The 23,574-nt window shown below is 42.8% G+C and overlaps 1 protein-coding gene across 4 annotated transcripts in view; it reads right to left on the bottom strand.

Annotated features, from left to right (window-relative positions):
* The window catches only part of FAM107B (family with sequence similarity 107 member B), a 75,435-nt gene that overhangs the window by 14,202 nt on the left and 37,659 nt on the right, over positions 1–23,574 (bottom strand). Inside the window, exon 1 of one of the 4 annotated variants that reach the window (XM_032880941.1) lies at positions 15,035–15,185. The exons of 2 other annotated variants lie outside the window; for them this stretch is intronic. The gene's annotated coding sequence lies outside the window, so the exon portion shown is untranslated. Of the gene's footprint in view, positions 1–12,209; positions 12,281–15,034; positions 15,186–23,574 lie in introns of those variants that run through there. One more of the 4 variants, XM_032880943.1, reaches the window with a different exon arrangement.

Below are 23,574 nucleotides of genomic sequence, written 5' to 3'. Positions count from 1 at the left end.
ACGGAAGACAAGTTCCATCTTTATTTCTGCCCCTGACATCAACGCACCGAGCAAACATTTAAGTAAATGTGTGCATATTTACACGTGGGGGCTGGACAGGGGGAGGAGAGAACACACGGTGTGTTTCCATTGACTCTGGGCATGGGGGTGCAGGGTGGACAGTGGAAAGAACAGAGATGTGTTTTCAACTAAATTTTTTAAAACAGAAACAAAAAATGGGTCCAGTGGAAGTCAGCTACAAGCAGGAGTTTTGCTTTCAAAGCCATTAAAGATGTTTTCCTGAGCCATAAAGGATCCCAAAACACTGGTGTACTCTTCTGTGTCCAACGGGAAATGACATTCAAAGTGGCAGCCAGCAACTACCCAGAGCCAGTATACATGACCACATCTCATTATAGCAACAACCTGATTGCACAAGAACTAGGATTTTCACTTTGCAGACAATAAAATGGAGAAACAAACATTAAACAACTTCTCCGTTCTAATAATCACCAGTAAGGTAAACCTCAAACTAAAATGAATGTCCTCTTGTCTCAAAACCCATGTTCTGTCTACCAAATCTGTTATTTTTATAGCAAAGTCTTTCGAAGATTAATGTAAAAATAAAGAGGTTAAAAACCCAAAGAATAAATAAATCAGCTAAAATAGAAAAACTATAGATGTATTCTTCCTCTATATATTTTAGGTTAAATGGCATAATTGAAGCTCAAAATTACAGAACTTTAAGACGTATCACAAATACCACCAAATATTCCTTGAACACAACTTGCACTGATCTTTTAAATAAGAATGCCTGCAACCGTCACTGAATGGAGAATGACAAACCTTGCACATGGCGAATCAGTGAATCCATTACAGCCAGCCTGACCTTCATGTGCTGCCCCACACAAAAATGTGCTTCTTGGTGTAACTGTGAAATGCGCCACACACACCTCTGTGCAGTCCCAGTTGTCTTTAAAAGCCAACAGCAGTTTCATTCTCGTTAATCAGTAGACAAGAAGGCCTATAGGATTCCATAAAAGGATCTATTTCTCTGCTCTAAACCATGGATAATCTCCATGACACCAAATCAAAACAGATTACAGCCTCCTAAGGTCAATATTACATAGGGGAGGGTAAGTCCTGCGGATATGTGGAAGAAGAGCACTCCAGATGGAGGGAAGAGTTCGTGCAAAGGCCACAAGGCAGGAGTGTGCCTGGTGGCTATGAGAAGTAGCAAAGAAACCAGTGTGGCAAGGATCGGTGAAGACAGAGGGGTACCAGCTGAGCAAGCCCAGATACTGTGGCCACAGTGTGGGGGCCATTGTAAGAACCTTGGCCTTGACTCTGGAGACAGTAGAAAAGCCATTCATGGTTTGAAGCAGAGAAGTGACAAGATCTGACTCCTATTTTTGGAAGACCCCTCTTAGTTACTCAGTTTAGAATAGCAGCAGCACGCAGGGAAAGAACTGGGCAGGGAGCTACTGCTGTGATGCGGGTGACAGATGGTTTAGACCAGGATAGTTGCAGCGCAGGTGGGGGGACAGACGGATCAGGATAGATTTTGACTGGAAAGCCTCTAGTATCTCCTGAAGAACTGGGTATGAGGTGTGAAAGGCACAGGGGAACCAAGGCTGACTCCAAGGCTCCTGGCGCGAGCCATGAGGAGGTCAGCACTGTCAGGCAGGCACGGAGGCTATGAGGTGAGCTGCCTGGACAGGAGATGAGACCAGGAATTCTGCTTGGGACACACAGAGTTTGAGGTACTCGCCAGACAGACATCTAAGTGGTGACAATAAGAAGGTGAAGGCACTTAGTGCTCAAACCCTGGGTGACTCTTTGCTTTGTCTCACTGGTTGACCTCCACGGTCTCTCACTTCAGCCACTCCCCTCCACGCCGCCACCCCCTCATCCTCCTCTTTCCTGATTTCTCTTCAGATTTAGTATCTGGGAAGTGCGTCTTCTCCCAGACGACCAGCGCAGTCAGGTGGTAGTGTGTCTCCTGCTGGACTGAGGCAGACACCGGAGCAGGAGGAGTTGTGCTGCAGAGGAAGGTGCAAACACTTCCCTTCAGTTCTTTCTCACTGGTTTGCCCTTCTTCACAGCTGCGGCTGGGAGAAGGGGCATGGAAGGCCCTCAGCCTGAGTCAAGTGGAACTCTGACGCTTGCCTGTGAACCAGACTAAATGAGTCTACGTAGCTCCTCATGAAGGAGACCATGTTGGAGCCTGGGAAAAGATCCCTTAGGAAGAAGGGGGTGAACGGGCAGGGAGCAATCTCTGTGAATCTCCAGTACTTATGGCAGTGGCTGCTGAAGGATCTGGAATCTGGCCACTTCTCAGTGACTTTCCACCCTGGAGCCATGACCAACAACACAAGGAATGTAAATGACCTTCTTATTCAACTTCCTTCCCTCTGCCAACCATCTTCCTCATCATTACCAAGGCTGGAAAATGCCATCCTGATCCCAAGGGAACTTTTCCATTTCACAGATCCTATCCTCCAATTAAATTGAAATGAATACTCACCGCTTCCCCAAATTTTCACATTGCCATGCCTTCCTCGCCAGCATGCCTTTGCCAACACCATTCCCTCTAGCCAAGATGCTTATCCTCTTCCTACCCTATCCCTGGATTGCCACAAAGCCAGATTTCACTCATCCTTTCAGATCCAGAGAAATGTCGAATCTTCCACGCCACTTTTCCTAATTTCCCAGTTGTGATTGAACACTCTGACTTCTCAACAACAGAAGAATTTTCTCTGTTCCCTTTTCCTAGTATTCACCTAACCCCACCTTCTGTTCCAGCAATATGTATATAAATCGTCATATCTTCACTGCAAAGAACTTATCTGTTCTATATTCTCATTCTTCAGACGCCCTGGACTGGGTCAATAATTAGTACTCAAACTAAGAAAGAGTGTCCTGGGTTAGCTACCACTAGAGGGAGCCCTTGAGCTGTCTGAAGTCCTAGCAACAAGGTGTGTGTACCAAGCTGAAAGTGGGAGTTGGGAGGTGAGGGTTTCTTCTCTGGGCATCAGGTAATCCAGAAGCCTGACAGAATAGACGAGACAGACTGTCTGGAAGGAAAAGTACTTAGCATGTGGGTATTATTACTACATGAAACATTCTTCCAGAAATAAACATGAAGACATTTGTGTCATATTCATTCCCCCGATTAAATAAACTAGTATTTTTTTTTTTAAGTTTCATGTCGATAAAGGAGAAATAACTGGCTTGACATCTTGGATAAAGCTGAAGTTCCCTAACCTGCAATTCTTCCCTCTGTTAAACTGAGTGTAAAAAAACTGGTTGAAATGTAGATTTCAGTACTCTGTACAATTTCTGGCATGTCTATGGGAACTCAATAAATCAAAGCTATTATTAGATAAACTATGTGACCAACACCATTACAGAGTTTATTTAGAGGTCTGGGAAACCTGACATACAAAAAGTTCGCCTCTCTAAGCCTCGATTTCTTCAAAAACATAGGAGTACAACTAAATGAACCACAGCCCTTCTCACTGATAACATTCAATGGTTCTAAGACCCATTCACGCTGCAATTATTAAGAACCTTTTGAAAAGTGTAAAAAGGTCTATCACACCTTTAAGGTGCTACATGGAGTTGTGAATGGCTTAGTCAGAGTGTAGGGGATAGCAAGAAACAGCCAGACAGCAAGGGGACTTTTTTGCTGCTCTGAGGAAAGAACGCATTGAAATAGTTTAAGAATTTGAATAATAACACAGAATTGCATCTTAGACAGATACTAATACTAAATACATCTTAGTAAAAACTCGGTCTTGGGCCAGGAGCAGACAGTGACACCATCTGGCACCAAAGCATTAGATAAGAGCCTAAAGAACCTTTGAGGCCACAAGCCCAAACAGCATGCATTGAAAAACACCACCTGATGAGAATTCTGCCTTTAATGTCTGCAAATCAACAGAAGTCATCATTAAACTCCACTATCCCAGAGGACAAGAAATTCTAACATCATGGATTTGGAGTCCTTGCTTTTCACTGTTTTCCCTATCAAAGATAGATTCTGGGTCTACTCCATGCCTATTCCAGGCAACCTGTGTTGATTGCTTTCCAGAGGTAAATAACTATTCCCACAGAAACATCTCACAACAAGACTAATAAAACAAATATTTCTTGCAACATATTGCAGTTTCCTCATCATACTGTTTTGGGCACCAATATTTCATGTACATGTTTCTACACCAGAAAGATAAAATTTAAAACCTAATCCTATGAGATTTAAAAATCAAATTTAGAGATTATGCTAAATTTAATGTTTGCCTAAAATCCAATTCCACCTAGCAGCACTAATAATTGAAGCTGTTTAAACAATACCTCAAACATGGCAATGTATACATGTGTCCTATAGGTTATGGGTGTACTATAATCAATCAAAGTGAAACAAACTTCTGAAGTGCTACAAATACTTCTGGCAAGTTAAAAGTAATTTCAAAGCATTCTTTTTTTTAAAAGATTTTATTTATTTATTTGACAGAGATCACAAGTAGGTAGAGAGGCAGACAGAGAGAGAGGAGGAAGCAGGCTCCCTGCTGAGCAGAGAGCCCGATGTGGGGCTCGATCCCAGGACCCCGGGATCATGACCTGAGCCAAACGCAGAGGCTAAACCCACTGAGCCACCCAGGTGTCCCTCCAAAGCATTCTTTAGGAGCGGTTTTTCCCAGGCTGGCTCCAAGAGATTCTAGCTACCCTCTGACAATACTTTGCAAGAGCCCAATCACTTGAGATTGCCCGCAGGCCAACTCTAGGCCTGGGTCAGGCCTGCCCTCGGCAGCCACCATTCCCAGATGGGCAGCGAGCTGTGAGGAGAAAGCTGAAAGAGTACAGTGTGAGTTAAGACCAGAATTGTTCCCCAACAGCCAAGGATTTCACTGACAAATCCCTGAACTGCCCAGCCCTGAGGTGAACCTACAGATTCATTAGGGACAGTGACGCCATCCAGTACCTAAAGGCGTTAGAGGAGAGCCCAGAGGAGCCTTGTGGCCACAAAGCTAAACTAAGGCTTAGAAATGGCGGCCCCCAGAGCCATCTGCACAAGCACAGAAGCACTGCTTTTTCTGCTCTGCCCGCTCCACTACGGCCACCGCTTCAGGCTCTCAATAAACTGGCTGCAAACATGCTGCTGTACAAACGCCAAACGGTGACGCCCTTGGGAAAATACCAAACTCATTTTCTCATCGGTTTCTTCATTCCCTAAAAATGTATTTTTATATAAAAAAGGCACATATTTTATATTTAGAACATGGGAAAGGAGGCAAGAAACGTCAGGAAGACAGCACAGACTGTTATCAAAGCTAAGCTGGCCTGGCTGAGGCGAGACCAACCAGAAGGTGGCGACAGCCCCACAAACTAGGTGCCCATTTTCACAACCACCACCAGAAGAGCAGGGTTGCCTCACCCTGGCCCTCAGCACTGTTAGCAGAAGTACACACTGAAAGCACAGATATGCCACGAAAGAAATCTGTTTTGGAGTCCCTATGTATCTGCCGTAGAAGGTGTACCTAAGCTTTTCCCCATCATTTAAATCTCGATGAGGCCCTAGGAGGTGGGCGGTTATTTTTCCCTGTGGCCTACAAAGGAGGCTCAGACAGCTTCAAGAACATGGATTCCAGATCACATAGACTGGGTCTAAATTCTGTAAGTCTGTCTTTGAGCAAGTTAACACACTAGTTTTAAAAAAAAAAAAAAAAAGAATGGCAGATTATCTCTTAGGTGGTTAGGAAGAGTAAATGTGAAATGTATACCAAAGGCAGTGACTAGAAATCATGAACTTTTGGTAGTCATCTGTTATTTGCACTGTCACTGGCAATAAATAACAATTAGTAACAATAACACTGTTATTGCTGTACTGGGTCACACAGTTACTAAGAACAGGACTAGAATTTGAACTTGGGTCTGATTCCAAAGGGATGCTCTTTGAGCACTCCATTCTTCTGGACTGGGATGGGGGTGGGGAGAACTGCGTTTCACTCTAACAGGGTGATTTTCTCTGTCTTGAAAAGATTTTAGAAGCTTTCTAACATCAAAGCTTTAGAACACCAAACTAAAAACATCTTGGAGAAGATCACATTAAAGCGAGGATAGAAGGCAGGACAGACACATTTTCCTGAAAACACATAAAGGTTTTTATAAGCTTGTTCACAGCAGTGCTATTCTTAATAGCTCCGTGTTGGAAGTGACCCAAATGTCCATTATCAGAAGGCTGGATAAACACATTGCGGTACACTGACACCGGAATACTGTGCAGAAATGGGAATGAATGGACAGCAACTGCAAAGCTGAATCTCACAAATACAGTATTGAGCAAAAGAAGCCAGACACAAAAAAGTCCACTCGGGATGATTCCACATATATACAATGTTCAAAAACAGGTGAAATCAATTTTTGTGTTAGAAGTCAAGATAAAGGGCATCTTGGGAGTGGGCTGGGAGTGGAAGGGTATAAAGGAGACTTTTCAGGTGCTGATAATATTCTGTTTCCTGATATAGGTTCTGGTTATACAGGCTTGTTCACTGAAAGTTCACCAATCGGTATAGCTTTGTGGCTTAATACCCTTCCTTGTATGTATGGTATACTGGGTTAAATATGGTACAGATTAAATAGCTATTAAAACTACTATCTAGAGATCATTTGGTTGCTGCTACATTATTAGACTTCTGTTATTTTATCCACTTTAAGCCTTGTTCATTCAGTCCATGAGAAGTAATACAGTATAATGGAAAAGAAGATCTTCAAGAAGACTTGAAGACCACCTGTCCTGGATTAGAATCCTGGTTATGTCATTCAGCGGTTATGTGATTTTGTATTAATTATTTAATCTGGGTCTTAATGTCCTCAGTTGTGAATCAGAGTTCACATATCTACATTTGCAGAGTGGTTGGAAGCATAAAAGAAAACTTAGGGAAAACATCCACCATCCACTGTACCTGCCCCTGCAGCACTCAACAAATTAGACAGTTAAATAGTTCCAACAAATGAGTTCATTAATCTACCTCTCCATTAACTAATGTCCTCTCAAAGTGAAAATGGATGGCCATGCGCTGCAAGTATACTAGTTTAGATGAAGTTTAATGGATAAACCCAGTCATGGTCTCTACTCTGCTCGACTTTACAATTTGGACTTAGGTGACAGAGAGGGACATGGGAGGGGGGAGAGGATGGAGGGGAGTGATGAAAATCCCTGATAGACAAGGCCAAAGCACAGAGTGGAGCTTGCAGCATGATAATTTCCCAATCTCTATGCCTCAGTCTTCTTATCTGTAGAATTGGGTGGCCATTTCTCCCTAATTTCTCAGTAATCTGTTGCAAATAACTATTCTGAGCACAGAGCAATTATATAAAAATAAGGGATTTATGAAAACATAACATCTCCTAATTGGCCAATATAAAGAGTTAAACTCTTCAAACATCAAGACAACCTTAGTGACGTTCGCAATTTGCTTAACCTCCAATAGCCCTTTAGGTAAGACCTGAATTCTGCACATTCCCTCCCTGTACCTCCAGGGCAGATTCTAGAATTCCCTGGTGGCCTACAGTACTACCCTACTTCTGTGAGCAGCGAATGTTTGTGGGTGGGGAGCGGAATGCTGTTCAGCCCTGGCCAAGAGCAGCATGCACCTGAAAGAAAGGAAAGGGACAACCAAATGATTGGCGTCACCGCCAAGGGTAGTGACACATAGCACATACCACAGAGCAGGTCAGAGCCTGCTACGTTTCTGGGTCTGCATGTCCCAGTAACTTAGTCCTACCTGAAGCACAAAAGCACAGAGTGCTTTCTCAACCAAGCAAGTACAAGAAAATGGTTGGGCTCAAGTTCTAATCCAGAGATATTTCATCCTGAAAAGTTCGCCTCCTTATCAGCTGCTATCCACTGGGCTGACTGTGCCACGGGGCCAATCAGATGTTCTTTCAGGTAAGAGGTCCTGTGCTCTGGCCCTGTGGTCTGTTCATGAGGATGGTGATCTGTGAGGCAGCCAAGGACAAAAAGCCACCACTCACTAACAGATCACAGAAAACAAATTCTGTGCAGAGATCATCTACTGTCTGTGCAGTAGACAGCTTCTTCTCTTCGGCCTCTCCCTGGAATTCAAAGCCATTGCCTATCTTCTCCTCAGTGTGAGAGCCAGCCCCTTGGACAATGCTCTCCTGGTTCTCCCTTACTTGTCTGCCCAGGCATCTTCTTCCCTCCCACTCTCTCTCCCTGTTTTCCAGAAACGGGTCCCTAGCCCTATCCTCTTGCCTTTGGTGACCCCCACATGCCCTTTGGCCTTTCTGCTTTATGAGCCATTTCTAAGGTGTACATGAAGATTGTTCCTTTCTTCCCAAGCTCCAGGTCAAAAACTCCAAGTGCCAACTGAAGCAACATGTTTAAAGTTGAGCTCAACCTCGCTGGTTTATTCACCGAATGCCCCCTATGGGCCAGATAAGGATAGAACACTAAAAAGGAGAGAGCCGACCCTTTATATTCTAGTGGAAATCACCGCAGGCAAATTTAAGTTGAAATCCTTGTTTTTCAATACCAACAGAGAGGACACCACACACACCATTCTTCCACTGTAGAAATAATCCTGTCGCCTTCCCTTAACCTCCTTATTTGCCATCGGCCAGGCAGCTTTCAAACTAATACTATCTCTGCAATGTCCCAGGCCTCAGCCTTGATGCGTAATTGCACAGTCAGCCCTTCTTTCTCATGATAAATGTCCTTGAGACCATCACCCACTGCCACTGCTATAATCCTAGTCCACGCTTTCATCCTTCAGACTCAGGACTGAGCAGCTGTCTCTTCACTGTCCTCTACTCCTCCCCCTCACTCTTCTCTCTAATCTAGCTGCACCCCAGCCAAATCCCATGCTCAGTCATTAAGCGTCTGCCTTCAGCTCAGGTCATGATCCCAGGGTCCTGGGTTCAAGCCCTGCACTGGGCTCCCTGCTTGGCAGGGAGCCTGCTTTTTCCTCTCTCACTCCCCTTGTTTGTGTTCCCTCTCTTGCTGTGTCCCTCTCTGTCATATAAATAAAATATTTAAAAACAAACAAGCAAACCCATATTTGAAGTTTTCTTATTCATCACATTAAGCTCACAAAAGAAAAGCCTGACTCTTACTTATTTCTCATCCCCAGAAACATCTCCATGTGCTTTCCACATATTGTTTAACTAAAACTGGCCATGTGATACACAGGTCAAGTGAAGTATAGAGCTCACATTTACAAAAGGGGGCAAACAGGGGAGGTGCAGGTGGGGAGGCCAACCTTTGCTTTGAACACATTCTCCACCCTCATTTGATTTTGAAGGAGCCCAGAATGAGTTCTAGGCAAGTCTCTTCTCTTGATACAGATCAGTACAGGGAACCAAATGTCCATTTTTCTAAACCAGCAGATTATGCTCCTTCTTGAACAACATGACCCAATAAAACATTCACTTAACGTCCCTAACATTAAATGTTATGTGTAAGCAATGAGTCTTTTGCCACAAAAAGATAACTCAAAATGCTGTCTGGTGAGAAATAAATATTAGTACGTTGGCTTACATTAAAATTCCCATAAAGTAATTAGCATTTCATTAATATGTAGCCAATTAATTTGCATAAACCTCTAAGCAACTGAAATGCTGTCAATTAACAGATTTCTTTAATAATTGATTACTTTAAAGTCAACGGCCTTAAAATTGCCTTAGACAGATAAATTACACTCATCAAATAACATTTGATATAGGACCATTAAGTGACTCTGAGCTTCTCTTTCCTACATAAAGTACCCTGATGAGATCTGAAGTTCAAGGACCCTTGCTTTTCCCAAAGAAGACTGTTCTGTGGTCTAACAGTGTCACCCAGTGGTAGTAGGCATGGTTTGTGTTCAGAGCAGCTGTTGTTTTTAAAAAGAAGCACTTGTCACATGTGTTTACTAAAAGGGAAGAAAAAAACCGCTTTTCTGAATTGCACAAAGAAAACCAGTACGTGTCAATTCTGGACTACATGGGGCTGGTACTAGAAGAGAGCTACCCTATAGCCATGGTTACTTTGAAGCCCTTGGGGACCATACAAGTGTGTACAAATCTGAAGAGAGGCACAAGTGATGCTCCTGTGACTTAGGGGGTAGTGCAGGTTTGACTTTCAATCAGTTCAGTGTCCCATGACTGAGCCACAGGACCAAAGTCACCCCTGTCTTTGGCTTTATCGTCTATCATTTGGTGGCTTCAGTTCTCAAAAGCTTACATCTTCTAGAACAAGGAAAGAATAACCAGCCAATTCTGTTCCAGGGTTGACTATCTGATTTTAAAAACTTATGAGGTGAAGTTTAATTGAAAATAATAAATTATTTAACTTCCTTATCTGTAAAAAGAGAAGGCTGGACCAGATGACCCTTGAGATCCCTTACTAGTTCTAACATTCTGATAATACAGAAGAGTCCAGCTTATCTGTTGCTCCCAACCACAGGGGCTTAGAGCCAAGGGCTGCAGAGCTTGGCTCCATCATTAGAGCCAGATGGACTGGGGAAGGTGTTCCTCTGATATTCCCTACATACCCGCCACCTTGGCCTCCATTCCAACTCACCCCTGTTCCCAAAAACCATGGACTTCTCCAAATGAAATCTATAATGAGTAGGTTTTCTGGTAGTGATACTGTATACCTCCAGATGCAGCCACCTTCACTCCAAGTCCCCCTAAAAGAATCTCAACTGCTTGGCCCACAGCTAGAGACATGTACCTAGGAATGGAGCATGGACCAGACTTTATTAAACCAAAACTCCAAATCCAGGGAGGGGCTCCTAGATATCATAGTGAAGAAACATACATGTACCATATAGGGTAAATAAAAAACTATTTATTCCTCCTTGCATAAAGTCTCCTATATCAAGTATATATCGCACAATAATTGAATAAATTCATCTGAATCCTATAAACCTAAAAACTACCTTAGAATCATGGCACAGTTCACCCTCTTACTCCCCACCTAGTTTCTTTTTATACATCTTTGTCTTCTTTATAAATCCATAGATATTCTTCTTGCTTATTCCTACCAAATCTCAAATACCTAAGAGTTTTATGACGTTAATGACAGTTTTTTCTCCTCATTCCCTTTTATTTAGAAAATCAGTATCTACTCTCATGGGCCACTTGTCAGAAGATAAACTTTTGCTGCATTCTTTCTGAAGAATTTGCTAGCAGTCTGTGGCAAAACATAATAAATTCAGTTCTAGGAATTTACTCCAAGATGATAATCAGAGATGTAGACAAGAATATATTGTATAAGAACATTTATCTACAACCTATGATTGTGAAAAAAAAAATGGAAACCACTTAAATATCTAATACTGGGTTACAATGTGGCTTAAACATTATTTTTTAAACAATATAAAGGGAAATACTCACCATGCACCAAATAGGAGAAAAATACCAGTATCCTATCAAAACAGTATGCCCCCTATGTTCTAGTACGGGTGTCTGCATGTACAAAAGCTATTCAAAATGCTGTGCAAGGCCCAGCTCCATCAAAATGCTGTGCAAGGCCCAGCTCCATCAGTACCACCATGGAACTTGCTAAATGCAAATGCCCAGCCTGAGAGCTCCTGAATCAGAACGGCTGGGGGTCAGGCCCAGCAGCCTGTTTTCATGCTCACTGTATGCCACACAGCCTCTGAGGTAAGATAGTGAAATTCACCCCATTGGAGGGCCGTAGACACTGAGGCCCAGAGAAGGTAGGTAATTCACCTAGGGTTAAAAGGCTAATAAGTGGGCAGCATCACCCAGGTAGCTCAAGTCCACACTCTTAACCATTTTGCTCTAGAGCCTCTCCAGATGAACTCATGTTTGGAAGTATGCTCCGTGCTCTTTCCCCTAAATGAACAGCGTGATGCATTCCACCTACTGGTTTGTCTTCTTCATTTGGTTTCAGCACTTCTGTTATAAAGCTACCAATTGGGACGGGGTGTTTGGGAACTATCACTGGCACTACCATTGACAAACTTCTTGGTGAGCACCTTCCTGACATCTTTGAAGGCTACAGAAAGACCTTTTGATTTAAGTGCACATTAAACACCAGTCCACATTGGCAGAAACTTCAATGCCCACCAGGGACAGACACCATGACCACGACAACTAAACACAAAAGGTCAGTCTTCTGGCAGCTAAAATGCAGCTGTCACGTGGCAGGCCCAGACACACACTTTACAAACCACTGTACATTTACAATGGCTTACCATTTTTGAAATTATGCAACTCTTGATCAATTTCTTCTACTCTTCCAGTTTCTACATTACTTCAAAATCTGCATGTAACACATTTTTATATCACACCATTTCATATTCACAAAATTCAAGTTCAAAAAAGAATGCTACCAGCTTTTATTCTCAAACTGCAAGTTCCCAAGTAGAGAGGCCTCCTTCAGCATTTTTTTTTTTAAAGATTTTATTTATTTATTTGACAGACAGAGAGATCACAAGTAGGCAAAGAGGCAGGCAGAGAGAGAGAGGGAAGCAAGGCTCCCCAGTGAGCAGAGAGCCCGACGCGGGGCTCGATCCTAGGACCCTGAGATCACGACCTGAGCTAAAGGCAGAGGCTTTAACCCACTGAGCCACCCAGGCGCCCCTCCTTCAGCATTTTTATTGTATGTTATTTTCTAGGAAGAAACACCTCATTCATATAAGGAAGCTACAAAGGGGATGCACTGGAAAGATGGCTGAGTTAGGCCTCATCAATCCTCAGAGGAAGGAAACTACACTACAAAAAACATCCAGCTGGAGTAGCTGTCAAAATCCTCAAAAATTCCTGTCTTCAAGAGCTGAATAGTAATTTCACAAAATTTATGACTTACTAGCCAACCAAGTATTTTCAAAAAAGAAAACTATTTTTAAAAGGACTTAGGGACAGAAACTTTAAAGGCGCACAGAGGCCATTTGTTCAACCTCCTCGTTATTTCAGATGGGAAAACTAAAGCCCAGGAAAATGAAACAGCTTAGCTAAGTTCACAGAGAAAGGGACGATGCCTGGACTAGAACCAATACCTGACTGGTCCCCACTGTGGTGCTCCACACTGACTCACTTCTGAGGACTATACTGAATCTTCTCAGTTGATTTTCTACATTTCCTATGCATTTGGCAAAATCTCTAGCACCACCATTAATGTTACCACTTGACCAATAACTGGACAGCATCTTTAAAGATGCTAATACGTTTAAATTTTCAGTATACTTTAATAAGAGCACCGAAAAGCCTCTCAAGGTAGGATAAAACTATTGATTTGACCTTTTTTAAAAAAAAGGGGGAAAAAAGTTTTAGTTATTTAAGTAATATCTACACCCAACTTGGGGTTCAAACTCACAACCCTGAGATCAAGAGTTGCACGCTCTTCTGACTGAGCCAGCCAGGCACCTCTGCCCTTTTTTTAAACCTGATATATCAACACTGAACAACCACAACATTAAAAAACAAACAAACAAAAAAGCCCACCAAAATCAGGGAATGCACAGACACAGTAACTTCAGACATCCCCTTTTAGACTCCCCATTTATCATCCCATCTCTGTTAAACCCTACCCCTCCTCAAGCATCAGGATGCAGGATAAAATTAAATTTTAAAAAAACTACTGGAAAAGTGAAAATCAGTCCTACTGGCTACTAGAGAAGTAAAGACCAACTTTCCTAGCCGTCCCCAATACTGCCACCAGAACATAAAGAATGCTCAGAATGGACACAGACGAGTCCACAATGCCACCAAGAAAATGACAAGACATCTCTCTGATCTCACTAAAAGGTGTGACTGCTAACTTTTTACTAAATGACAGCTCTAACCCCACATTCATCTCTTGCCTCCTAGATAAATATTGTTAGTATACCCCATCACTGAACTGTGCCTGCTTCCTGACCACATCCAACCCAGGTCCCCATTCCTCCAATCCCACGTTTGGAACACCCAACCCATCCCGACTCTGCTTTCCAACAGAATCTCAACGTTCTTCTGAGCTATGTTCGCCTATGACAGCAAACCAAATGAACCACACTTGGGTATGACTCCACCTGCTCCTGGTTGTTGCTGGCTGATGGGATTCAACACACTTTTGTCTTAATAAGTTACCAGTAACATCTTGTAGAGTAGCGAGAACCTTAAATAAAAAGCCCACACACTAACATCACTTTCCTTGGTCTGCTTCCTTACTGATAAAATGACAGCCAGTAATCTTATCATTTTCCTCGCAAATCTGCTCAATTTCAGCCATATTGTGTGTCAAACAGATTTGTTTCTATGAAAGAACGTGCTCTGGCTTCCACTCACTCAACTTACCCTTTCACAGATACACTTTGTCCGGAAAATTTCATTTTTCACTCTCAGAAAAAAAAAAAGGGAAGGAGAACTTCATGCCAAAAACAATGGTTACAATTATGTGTATTTTCTAAATGGCTAAAATGCTTCATAATTATAAGAATATAAGTTGACTTTTATTTGATTTTTGCTTCCATGGTAAAAATGGCGCTATGTCTCCGTCTGGTTCTTCAGAGAACTGTCTGGCTCTAACTAAACCCCAGAGAGCAGCTATTTACACAGCCCAGGTACTTTTTTAATTAAAGTCCGTTTTCCGCACTCACTTTTCAGGTTACCTCATGGGCTTTCGGTGAACGACAGCATTAAGCGGGTCTTGTTTTGGAAGAGACCAAAACCAAGATGGGAATATTAAGCCCACTGCAGCCAGCAAGACCACAGCCAGGCGTTTTCGCCCGTGGACTTCAACAGTGGCCATGTCCCTCCCTCAGCTTACGCCCAAAAGATCCAGAGAGGAGTGGCGCGGTCCCGGACGCCCGAGCTCACAGCCGGCGGGGGACAAAAGTACACACAGTAAATACAATGTGGTAGCACGTCTTGAGGGTGAGAAGCACAGGCAAGTCTCAGAGCTGGGTTCCTCTCAAGACGGCCTCCCTCCGACTCCAGGTTCTCCGTGTCGACTCCACACATCAGTGAGGACGCTCTGGGACACATATGATGGCACCTGACTAGACGCAGCTGAAACCGCAGGCGCTCGTTTTTAACTCACACAAGAACCTGACGTCAGATGTTCCCGGGCTGCTTCAGAGCTCCGCGGTGTTACCAGGGGCCTTGGCTTTTGCTGTCGTGCCCTGCCTCAGCCGCCCCATACAGCAGCTCCCAGAGGAAAGTCAGCTGGACAGGTCGCCCCCGACTAAGTCTTCTCTCCCTCTGTCTGGGAGAAGTCACGCCCAGAAGCCCCGGGTGATTGGGGGGGGGGGCTGCTTGCATCTGATTGGCCAGAACCGTGTCATGTGATTGCCAGGACACAAAGGAAGCTGGGAAAATGGGAACAGGCACTCGAGCAGCGAGTTGCTGAGAGTAGGGCCTATCGAGGAGACACTCAATTCTGTCAATTTTGTTACACACAGACTGTTATGGGCTGGCTCTCCCCCCCATTCATAATGGTAAAGTCCTATCTCCCAGTGTAATGGCACCTTTGTGAGGTGATTACATGAGGTCATAAGGGTGAGACCCCATGATGAGATTAGTGTCTTTGAAAGACCAAGAGACAACAGAGATCTCCTTTCCCCACCATGTGAGGGCAGTAAGAAGGCAGCAAGGCAGGAAGACAGTCCTCACCAGGAACCAAATCAGCCAACATCCTGATGTTGGACTGCCAGCTGTAAGAGAAAAATGTCTACTGTTTAATAGCCACACAATGCCCCCACCCCCCGACTATGGGGGCTCCTGGGTGGCTCAGTTGGTTGGGCATCAGATTCTTGATTTTGGTTCATGTCTTGATCTCAGGGTTGTGGGATTGAGCCCCATGTGGAGCTTGCTTGGGGCTCTCTCCCACCTCCCCCTCCTCTCTTTCTGTCCCTCCCTGTGCTCACTGTGCTCTGTCTCAAAAAGGCACCAACTATTCCATTATGTTTTTAGTATTTCATTATGGCAGCCCGAGTTAAAACATATCCTCAATGCAACTGTCTTCAAAGGCACTCCAAACTCCTGACAAGAGGCTCGCTGGACCCCTCTGGGTGAGGTCATTTAGCTACTTTTGGACCTTGGCTCCAAAGCTGAAAGGGAAACCCCAGGAACAATCATTTCTTGGAAGTGTGTAGCCCTCATAGCATAGGTAGTAAGAGCTGCAACAACCAAAGATAGGAGACTTTTTAATGGAAACGCTTTTATACTTAGTTTTTCCATCTACACATAACCTCGCTTTTCAAACGGTGGGTGGGGGGTGAGGGGGCCAGTTTGGCAGTTCAAATGTAAACATGTCTGTAGTGGGTGTGGGACCCTGGAACAAGGGAGCCAACTACTCTGACTGGTACCTTTCTCTGCTTGGACTCTGCACATTAAAGCAGATCCCTCCAGATACCTGTCATTCTAAAACACCAGACCTTGCTATTTCCACAGCTGTGGTGTGCGAAGTCACAGGCAAACAAAACATGGTGTCCCCAGCTTCAGGAAGCATCTTACTTCCCACAAGACATTACTTCAGTCACCCATCTCACAGGCATAGTCAGCCTCCCGCAGGGCTACACTGAAGCTTTGTCTATCTCTATGTACAGTAATAGGCCGAGGGAAACTTTCAAAATGAGAATGGGAAAAAACAACAGCAACCCGTTTGGCAAACCAGCAACACATTAAAATGAAAGCTTAAAAACAAGTAGCCCACATTTAAAGGAGCAGACCTCAGGTGCCACAACGTCTAAAAAGTGTAAATGCCTTCATTCTTACTGGGATAGGAAGAATACTCACTGTTTTAGAAAATATTCAAGATTTCAAAAATACATATATTTCTGGAATAGAGGTCTTAAAGAGATAAGCACTTAAATTTTAGTAGTGAGGAATAGATAGGTGATTCATAATCCAGATCCTATAGAAGTTGAGATTTCATTCATTCTCATTTCAAACAGGATGCTCTCAAGAGCAATTTGTAACTACTCCAATAGTCTCCTATTTACTTTGTAGCTTTCACCCTCAGGTAAGTTCTCTGTCAAAGTAAATCACTCCTTCTTCCCCCATGCAAGAAAATGCAAACCACCTACCACTTTGTCTATAACCCTCATGGCCTCAGCCACCAGGGGTGAGGACTTGTGCCCCAAGCGCCAACATACCATCCCTCAGGCTAGTCATTCTGGCATTTCAATCCAATCTATTACTACCCAATAATACTACAGTCAGATGAAGGTTTCCCCAATCTTGCCACACCATCAGGCCACTTAAATCCTATAGCAGCAAAAGTGATTAAGTAAAAGAACAGGGCAGGTCGGTAACAGTAAACGCTCAGCCCAACACTAGTTCCGTATAAAATGGGAGAACTCTGCTTCTCTCTCCCTGCAGTTACTCAAGTTTTAGATGTTTTCATTTCTCTTGTTGCAAGAGGGTTCATTACTCAAGAACTCAGCATCCAGAAACTTCCCATCAGCTTTGACTTCTCTCACAGCTCCTGTCAAAAAGTTCAGAACTTTAACAATATCTGTTTTAAAATCCACACAAATAGCAGCTATTGTAATTTAATTAAATGAAAAGGGCAAGGACAAATGACATGTCAACACATTCATAATGAAAAGTTGTCTTTTACTTACAGCTGGTTATAAAGGAATTATTAATTGCTTCCAGAAAAACAATCATAAAATCATTCCCTAACAGGAAACTACAGATGTACCATGACAGCTAACTACTTCCTTTATGCCTTTAAAAAAAGCTAATCTGAAAAGCTTAATAAGGATAGGACAGTTTTACCTACTTAGATTAAGTATTCAAAGTTAAATGTGGCCAAAGGGCTATGAAAAATGAGATGATTCTTTAAAAAAAAATTTTCAAGGCAATTCAGGGCTCAAAGAAGAAAATCTAGAAATAAATACTCTTTAGTTTATAATCTTACAAATGTCAAATTGAACAAGATGCCAAGTATTTGAGAGTGAAATTTATCTCAGATTTAAAAATTCAGTTTATAGTACAAAATCTACACACACACAATGGTGCATGTGACACAGTAATTAGGAAGGACACTAACAACTTTATTTTCCTAATTTCATCCATGAATCTTCAGAATTAAAGTTCTAAACCTTCTTTCCACTTTATACAATATAATAGTTCTAGAAAAGATCTGTTACCATTCTTAAATTTCCTTATATCCAGTAATATACAAAAATCAATGTTAAAGATAATTATAAACACTTTCCTTCTATGCACCCTCAGGCTTGCTCTAAAGTTGATAAACTTTCTAAAATACCTCGGATCAATGGCTTTCAAACTTCTGTCTGTAATCCTCTTTACACTCAGTGACCCAATAAACACCCGCACTAAAATTAGCTAAAGCAGAAGTTTCCAGAAGAAGCCATCTTTACTATATGCTGTACACTGTGATGTTTGCTTTGTTTCATTTTTTTTGTAATGCTGGCTGTGACCCACTGAATTGATTTCATGAGCCACTAATGGATGCAGCCTGAGAAATCCTGCTCTGATTCATTTATTTAAACTTGCCACAATAACTTAGCAGCACTCTGAAGATGGGAAAGCACCTGAAAATTTGCAACAGAAATGTAAATTGGATGAGCTGCTGTATGCCAACTGTCATCATCCCTTCCAAATGAAAACACTTAAAATCCATTACCTTTTAAAAAGTGTTATTTGGGCTAGTATTGCTGATACTAAAGTCATCACCTCTCTTCCACCTAATCTTTAAACTATCCTTACTCCAGTCACTGAAGAATAACCTCAAATCCTTCTAGCTGTGTGTGAATGAGTAAAGGAATACAAATTAAAGATTACCTAAAGAATTCTGTTGCTAGGTCTTTTTCCATACTTACGACAGAATGTGGGGAAAGAGGTGACCTAGGAAGTACTGTATTTCTCCTTTCTTAAAATATTTTTATAGACTTCATTATTTTTTAAAGATTTTATTTATTTGAGAGAGGGAGTGCATGAATGGGGGTAGAGAGAGAGAGGGAAGCAGGCTCTGTTAAGCACACAACCAAACCTGGGGCTCAATCCCAGGACCCTGAGATCATGACCTAAGCCAAAGGCAGATGCTTAACCAACTGAGCCAACCAGGCACCTCTCCTCTTCTTAAAGAATTTTTAAAAAGCAGTTTCTGTAATTTCTCTATCCACAAAATTATAGATATAAAACATCAATATTTAAAACTAACTTGAATGGCATTTGCCTATTTTTTTTAAAGAAATGACAGTGTAACTCAGATAATGTTTCTTAACACCAAAATAATCATTCTATTTGCATAATCTTTTAAGAAGCAGAACAAAAATTCTACCCAGGGAGCTAAAGTCAACAATGAATAAGAGGAAGGGCTCTAGTCCCAGGTATCTGGAACCAGACAAAGGCCATTTAGCCCCACCACACAGAAAACTGGGCAGAAAAATGTATGGGAGAAATTAAAATTGATCTGTTTTTCTTCCTGGTCAACAGAGAGAGGGTAACATAAGGGCAGTATGGAACAGTAGCGGGGCTTAAGCTTTATCATCTGAGAAACTGAAACCCAGCTCCACCACACATTAGCCATCTGACCTTAGTTCAACAATAACAGCACTTAAAATAATCATTCAATAAATATTAGCTGTGGGCAGGGCACAGTCCTAAATGTGCACACCCACCAACTCACTGAATTTTCACAACACTCTGAGGTAGGTTCTGAGGGCCAGAGAGAGACTAGGAGGCTTGTCCAATTTCATACAATTAGTCATAGGAAGGCCAGAATTCAAACTCTGCCCAAGAAATCCCAAAACCTTTGCAGGGGTTGTCTTCTGAGCCCTGGTTTCCTTGTCCTTCCCTATAAGGGCTGCTATGTGGATTAACACCTCTGGCCTGTAAGATAGGGACTCCTCACCTCCCAGATCCAGTGACATAGCTGCCACCCCCACAGGGCACAGAGTCTCAGGTAAGCCAACTTCATCTGTTCAGAGTCACAAACTTTATCTTTTCTTCTTCTACCGTCTTTCTGCCCCACCCCTTAGACACACCTCCCACACACATACCTTTCACTGACCTATGGAAATATGTACTGAAGAAGGGGAGAGTAATAGAAGCCATGAGTATATTTACTGAAGGAAGGAAGGGAGGTAGCTCATGTTTGTAAGAGAGGGCGAAGTTGTCAGGCTTAATTCAAGCCAAGACCATGACAGGCAGAGAGCCACAGAGGCTGGAACTCAGCGCAGCAGACGTGTGCTGGAATGATCATGGGGGTTACGCAAGGAAGATCTCTACCAGCAACAGAATGAAGGCAGGAGGTAGCCTCGTCGGGCAGTGCTGGAGTGGAACGGACTGGGCCAGTTGTGGCTCGGGTATCTGGCAGAAATTAGAGGGCAGGGCCTCAAATATGCCAGGAATTCTGCTGAGGGCAATAAACCACCTCACAATGCAAAGCTGGATTGCATTAACATCAGTTTTGGAAACAGGAAGTACCAGTACCAAGTAGCTAATAAGTGTTGACAGAATTTTTCAAAATAGGGTTACATTCTCCCTTTCTTTCCTGTTCACATTAGTTGGCAAATGCCATCCCCTCCATTTTCTCACACACAAAAGTGGGTAAACAGAGGCACTCCCAGGCTGTTTAATGGACCTAACCAAAATACACCAATCAAGTTAACTGAACCAAGCTGTTGAAAGACATGCCAATAATACACCAGCACCCAATTACTGAATCAGGCCTCCTTTTTTTTTTTTTTTTTTTTTTTTTTACAACCAAGAGTAACAATGTGAGTATATGCTTCTGTGGTAGAACAAGTTAGCTACCAGTGCCAGTGTCAGACTCAACTGTTAGTTGTTGTAGCAACAGCAGACAACAAGACTTGCTCAGATTGGTGGTTAGCAATTTACCTATTTGTTTCCCATTATACATCTATCACTACTTATTATAAAAACCACCTTCCAAGTATTAAGATATCATTAGCTTGCCAAACCAAGGGAGAATACAACCAGTAAGTCTGACTTGGAAAAAAAAGCACCGAGAAGCATGAATACCATAAATTGAGCTTATGAATATTCAGAAAACAAGACATTGTTACTACAAGCTATTTAATAATCTCCAGAGATACAATGTTTATTTTTAGACTGGGAAAAATTAACTATGGGACTAACTGCCAGATTAAATAATATTATCTAATAAAAGTAGTTTACAAATACATCTACTATTTTAATCAAATGAAGTACCGAATGACACTGTCACCTTAGAATCATTAGTGTCATTCCTACTGGTTATAATTTAATGCCTGATTATAAAATAAACACACAAAGTATCCTAGACTTGTCTTTAATCTAGTTTTTATTTTGCCTTTCATGCTTGTTTTAAAATAAATTTTATTTCCACATCACTAGTAAGAAACAAATTTTGTTTTCTCTTAAAATGGTTCACTGCAGAGATAGATTCGATTCTGTGACTTGGGATTACTGGACATTATTTCCTCATTGCATCTGTTACTGACCCTTTCCTTTACAATTAACTAAACATGCTTTGTCAGAGGGCACAGGCCCAAGCCTAAGATATGCCAGGTCCTATTCCCAAATCTGTCACCTCACAGGCTCTGTGCATTCAGAAAATGACCATGCCTCTTGGGATGAGTGTTTCCTCACCTGTGAGCCCCAACCAGGAGATCAGAGGTTCTCACTAGTCAGGACAGTCTGAACCAAACCTGAGACTCCCTTGCATACACACACACACACACTGCACTGGGTAACACAGTCAGGTTCCATGACACAGGTCTTTCAAAGCCACACACACTCGCTCATCCCCCCAAAAATGGGAAACAAGAGAAATCGACTCTTTACCCATCTGCAGCTATAATACAACTAGTAGGGTGACCCCTATTAGAGATATTTTAATATCTCTGGCCCATAGGAATGGTTATTAAAGCTTGAGTATGAAATGCAGCCCTTCGTTGCCACCTTGGGGCTTTCAACAGTCAGAGGTGATTAGGCAGCAAGAGAAACCAAACTGAGGTAACAGACCATTACATGTGTTTCTCAATACTCAGTGTAAACAAACAACAACAAAAACACTATTTGATTAATAACAATGACTTAAAATGGCCTTCCTGAGAGTCCTTGTGTGTCATCAAAACTGACTGATTCGAAAGTGGGTAATTTGATACCAGAGATCTACAATCAAGGAGTCCCTGATTACTCCTTCCCAAGCACAGATCTCCAAGTGCTGATTTCAGAGTTTCTGCATTGTTCTTGGCTCAACCAGCAACGCTGGGACTGAAGAAGGAAATACACCAGTCAGCACTCAGCATGCCAGATACCAGCCGGGTCACAACATTCTCCTCTGTCACAGCCCTGACTCGAGAGCTCTGCTCTTGACACAACAAAGCCATACAGAACCCCCAGCTTAATTAGCAACCTACCGTGGGTCCTTCTCCAAGGGACTCTGTAGGCTGTGTCTGGGCCACAGCCACTGGCCTGGCTGGCCCTGCCACTTCGCAGACATACTCACATACCAACAGTTCCATGGCTAAAAAAGGCAGTACCAGCATTTTCTTTATTAAGAAGACAAACATCAAAGCAGGACACCTGCACTGAGAATGGACTTTCTTCCTGGGCAATTATCTTAAAATGTAAATTGGGTCAGGTCCCTGGCACACAATAGCTTCTCTGAAACCGTGGCAGCGGCCCTCACTCCCTACCTAACTGGACCCCAGCCAACTCCTCACACACCAGTCTCTCCCCTGCCCTTGCTCCCCACACTCCAGCCACACTGGCCATCCTGCATATCTCACCTGGCTGGTCTTCACACCCCAGAGCACTCCCTCCCCACCCATCCCCAGCCTCTGGCTACACTGGCTCATCCTTGCCCTTTTCATCTCTACCCAGACGACACCTTTCAGAGCACCCCATTGAACCGGGGTCCCTCCATTCTCAGTCTCTGTCCTGAGCTTGCTTCCCACTCTCACAGTCTGGAACTCGTCATTTATTGCTGGATACATGTTATTTGATGATGATCCCTTCTAGATACGGAGCTACCTGAGGGCATGGGCCATTTCTCCTGTATATCACTCTAACATATTTAGTATGAGAATATACTAAATGCTCAATTATCATTTCTTAAAATGATTCAATATCTCAATAATTTTGCATGGAGATGAGATGGAGCCCATAAACATTTTTATTTGTCCTAAATTGGTCATGGTGCAAAAATAAAATAATTCACTGGGCTAAATTAATTTCTCCCTACTAAACACCCACGCTTGGTTGGGTCTGTGCTCTACTGCAATCTCCTGATTTAAATGGGATTTAAAAAATCATTTGAAATCTGTAACAAAAACGGTATTATCAGTGATGGTTGAATCTCAGGTAATCCATAGAAATACTCCTCCTCCTATGAGCTACTGAAGGTACCAGTGAAACACTATTTCATCTCATGTAACCTCCATGGCAGTTCCATGAGAGAGGTCTTCTCATGCCTCCTGACAGAGCAGGAGCTGATGCACAGTGACCTGGTAACTAGCTCAAGGTCATATAACAAGAAAAGGTGGGTCAGCTGGGTGGAGTGCTGCCGGAACTTGGCCTCCTCACTACTGCTCCATCTTCTGTCCCTCCTAGAGCAGTCCACCCCCATGGGAAAGGGAGATAAGGTAGAGCTGT

Source organism: Lontra canadensis, unplaced genomic scaffold (genome assembly GCF_010015895.1).
Source record: "Lontra canadensis isolate GAN:19392208 unplaced genomic scaffold, GSC_riverotter_1.0 scaffold72, whole genome shotgun sequence".
In the NCBI taxonomy this organism is placed as follows: Eukaryota; Metazoa; Chordata; class Mammalia; order Carnivora; family Mustelidae; genus Lontra; species Lontra canadensis.
Note: the sequence above shows the minus strand (reverse complement) of the source record. Positions and strands in the feature narration are given on the sequence as shown.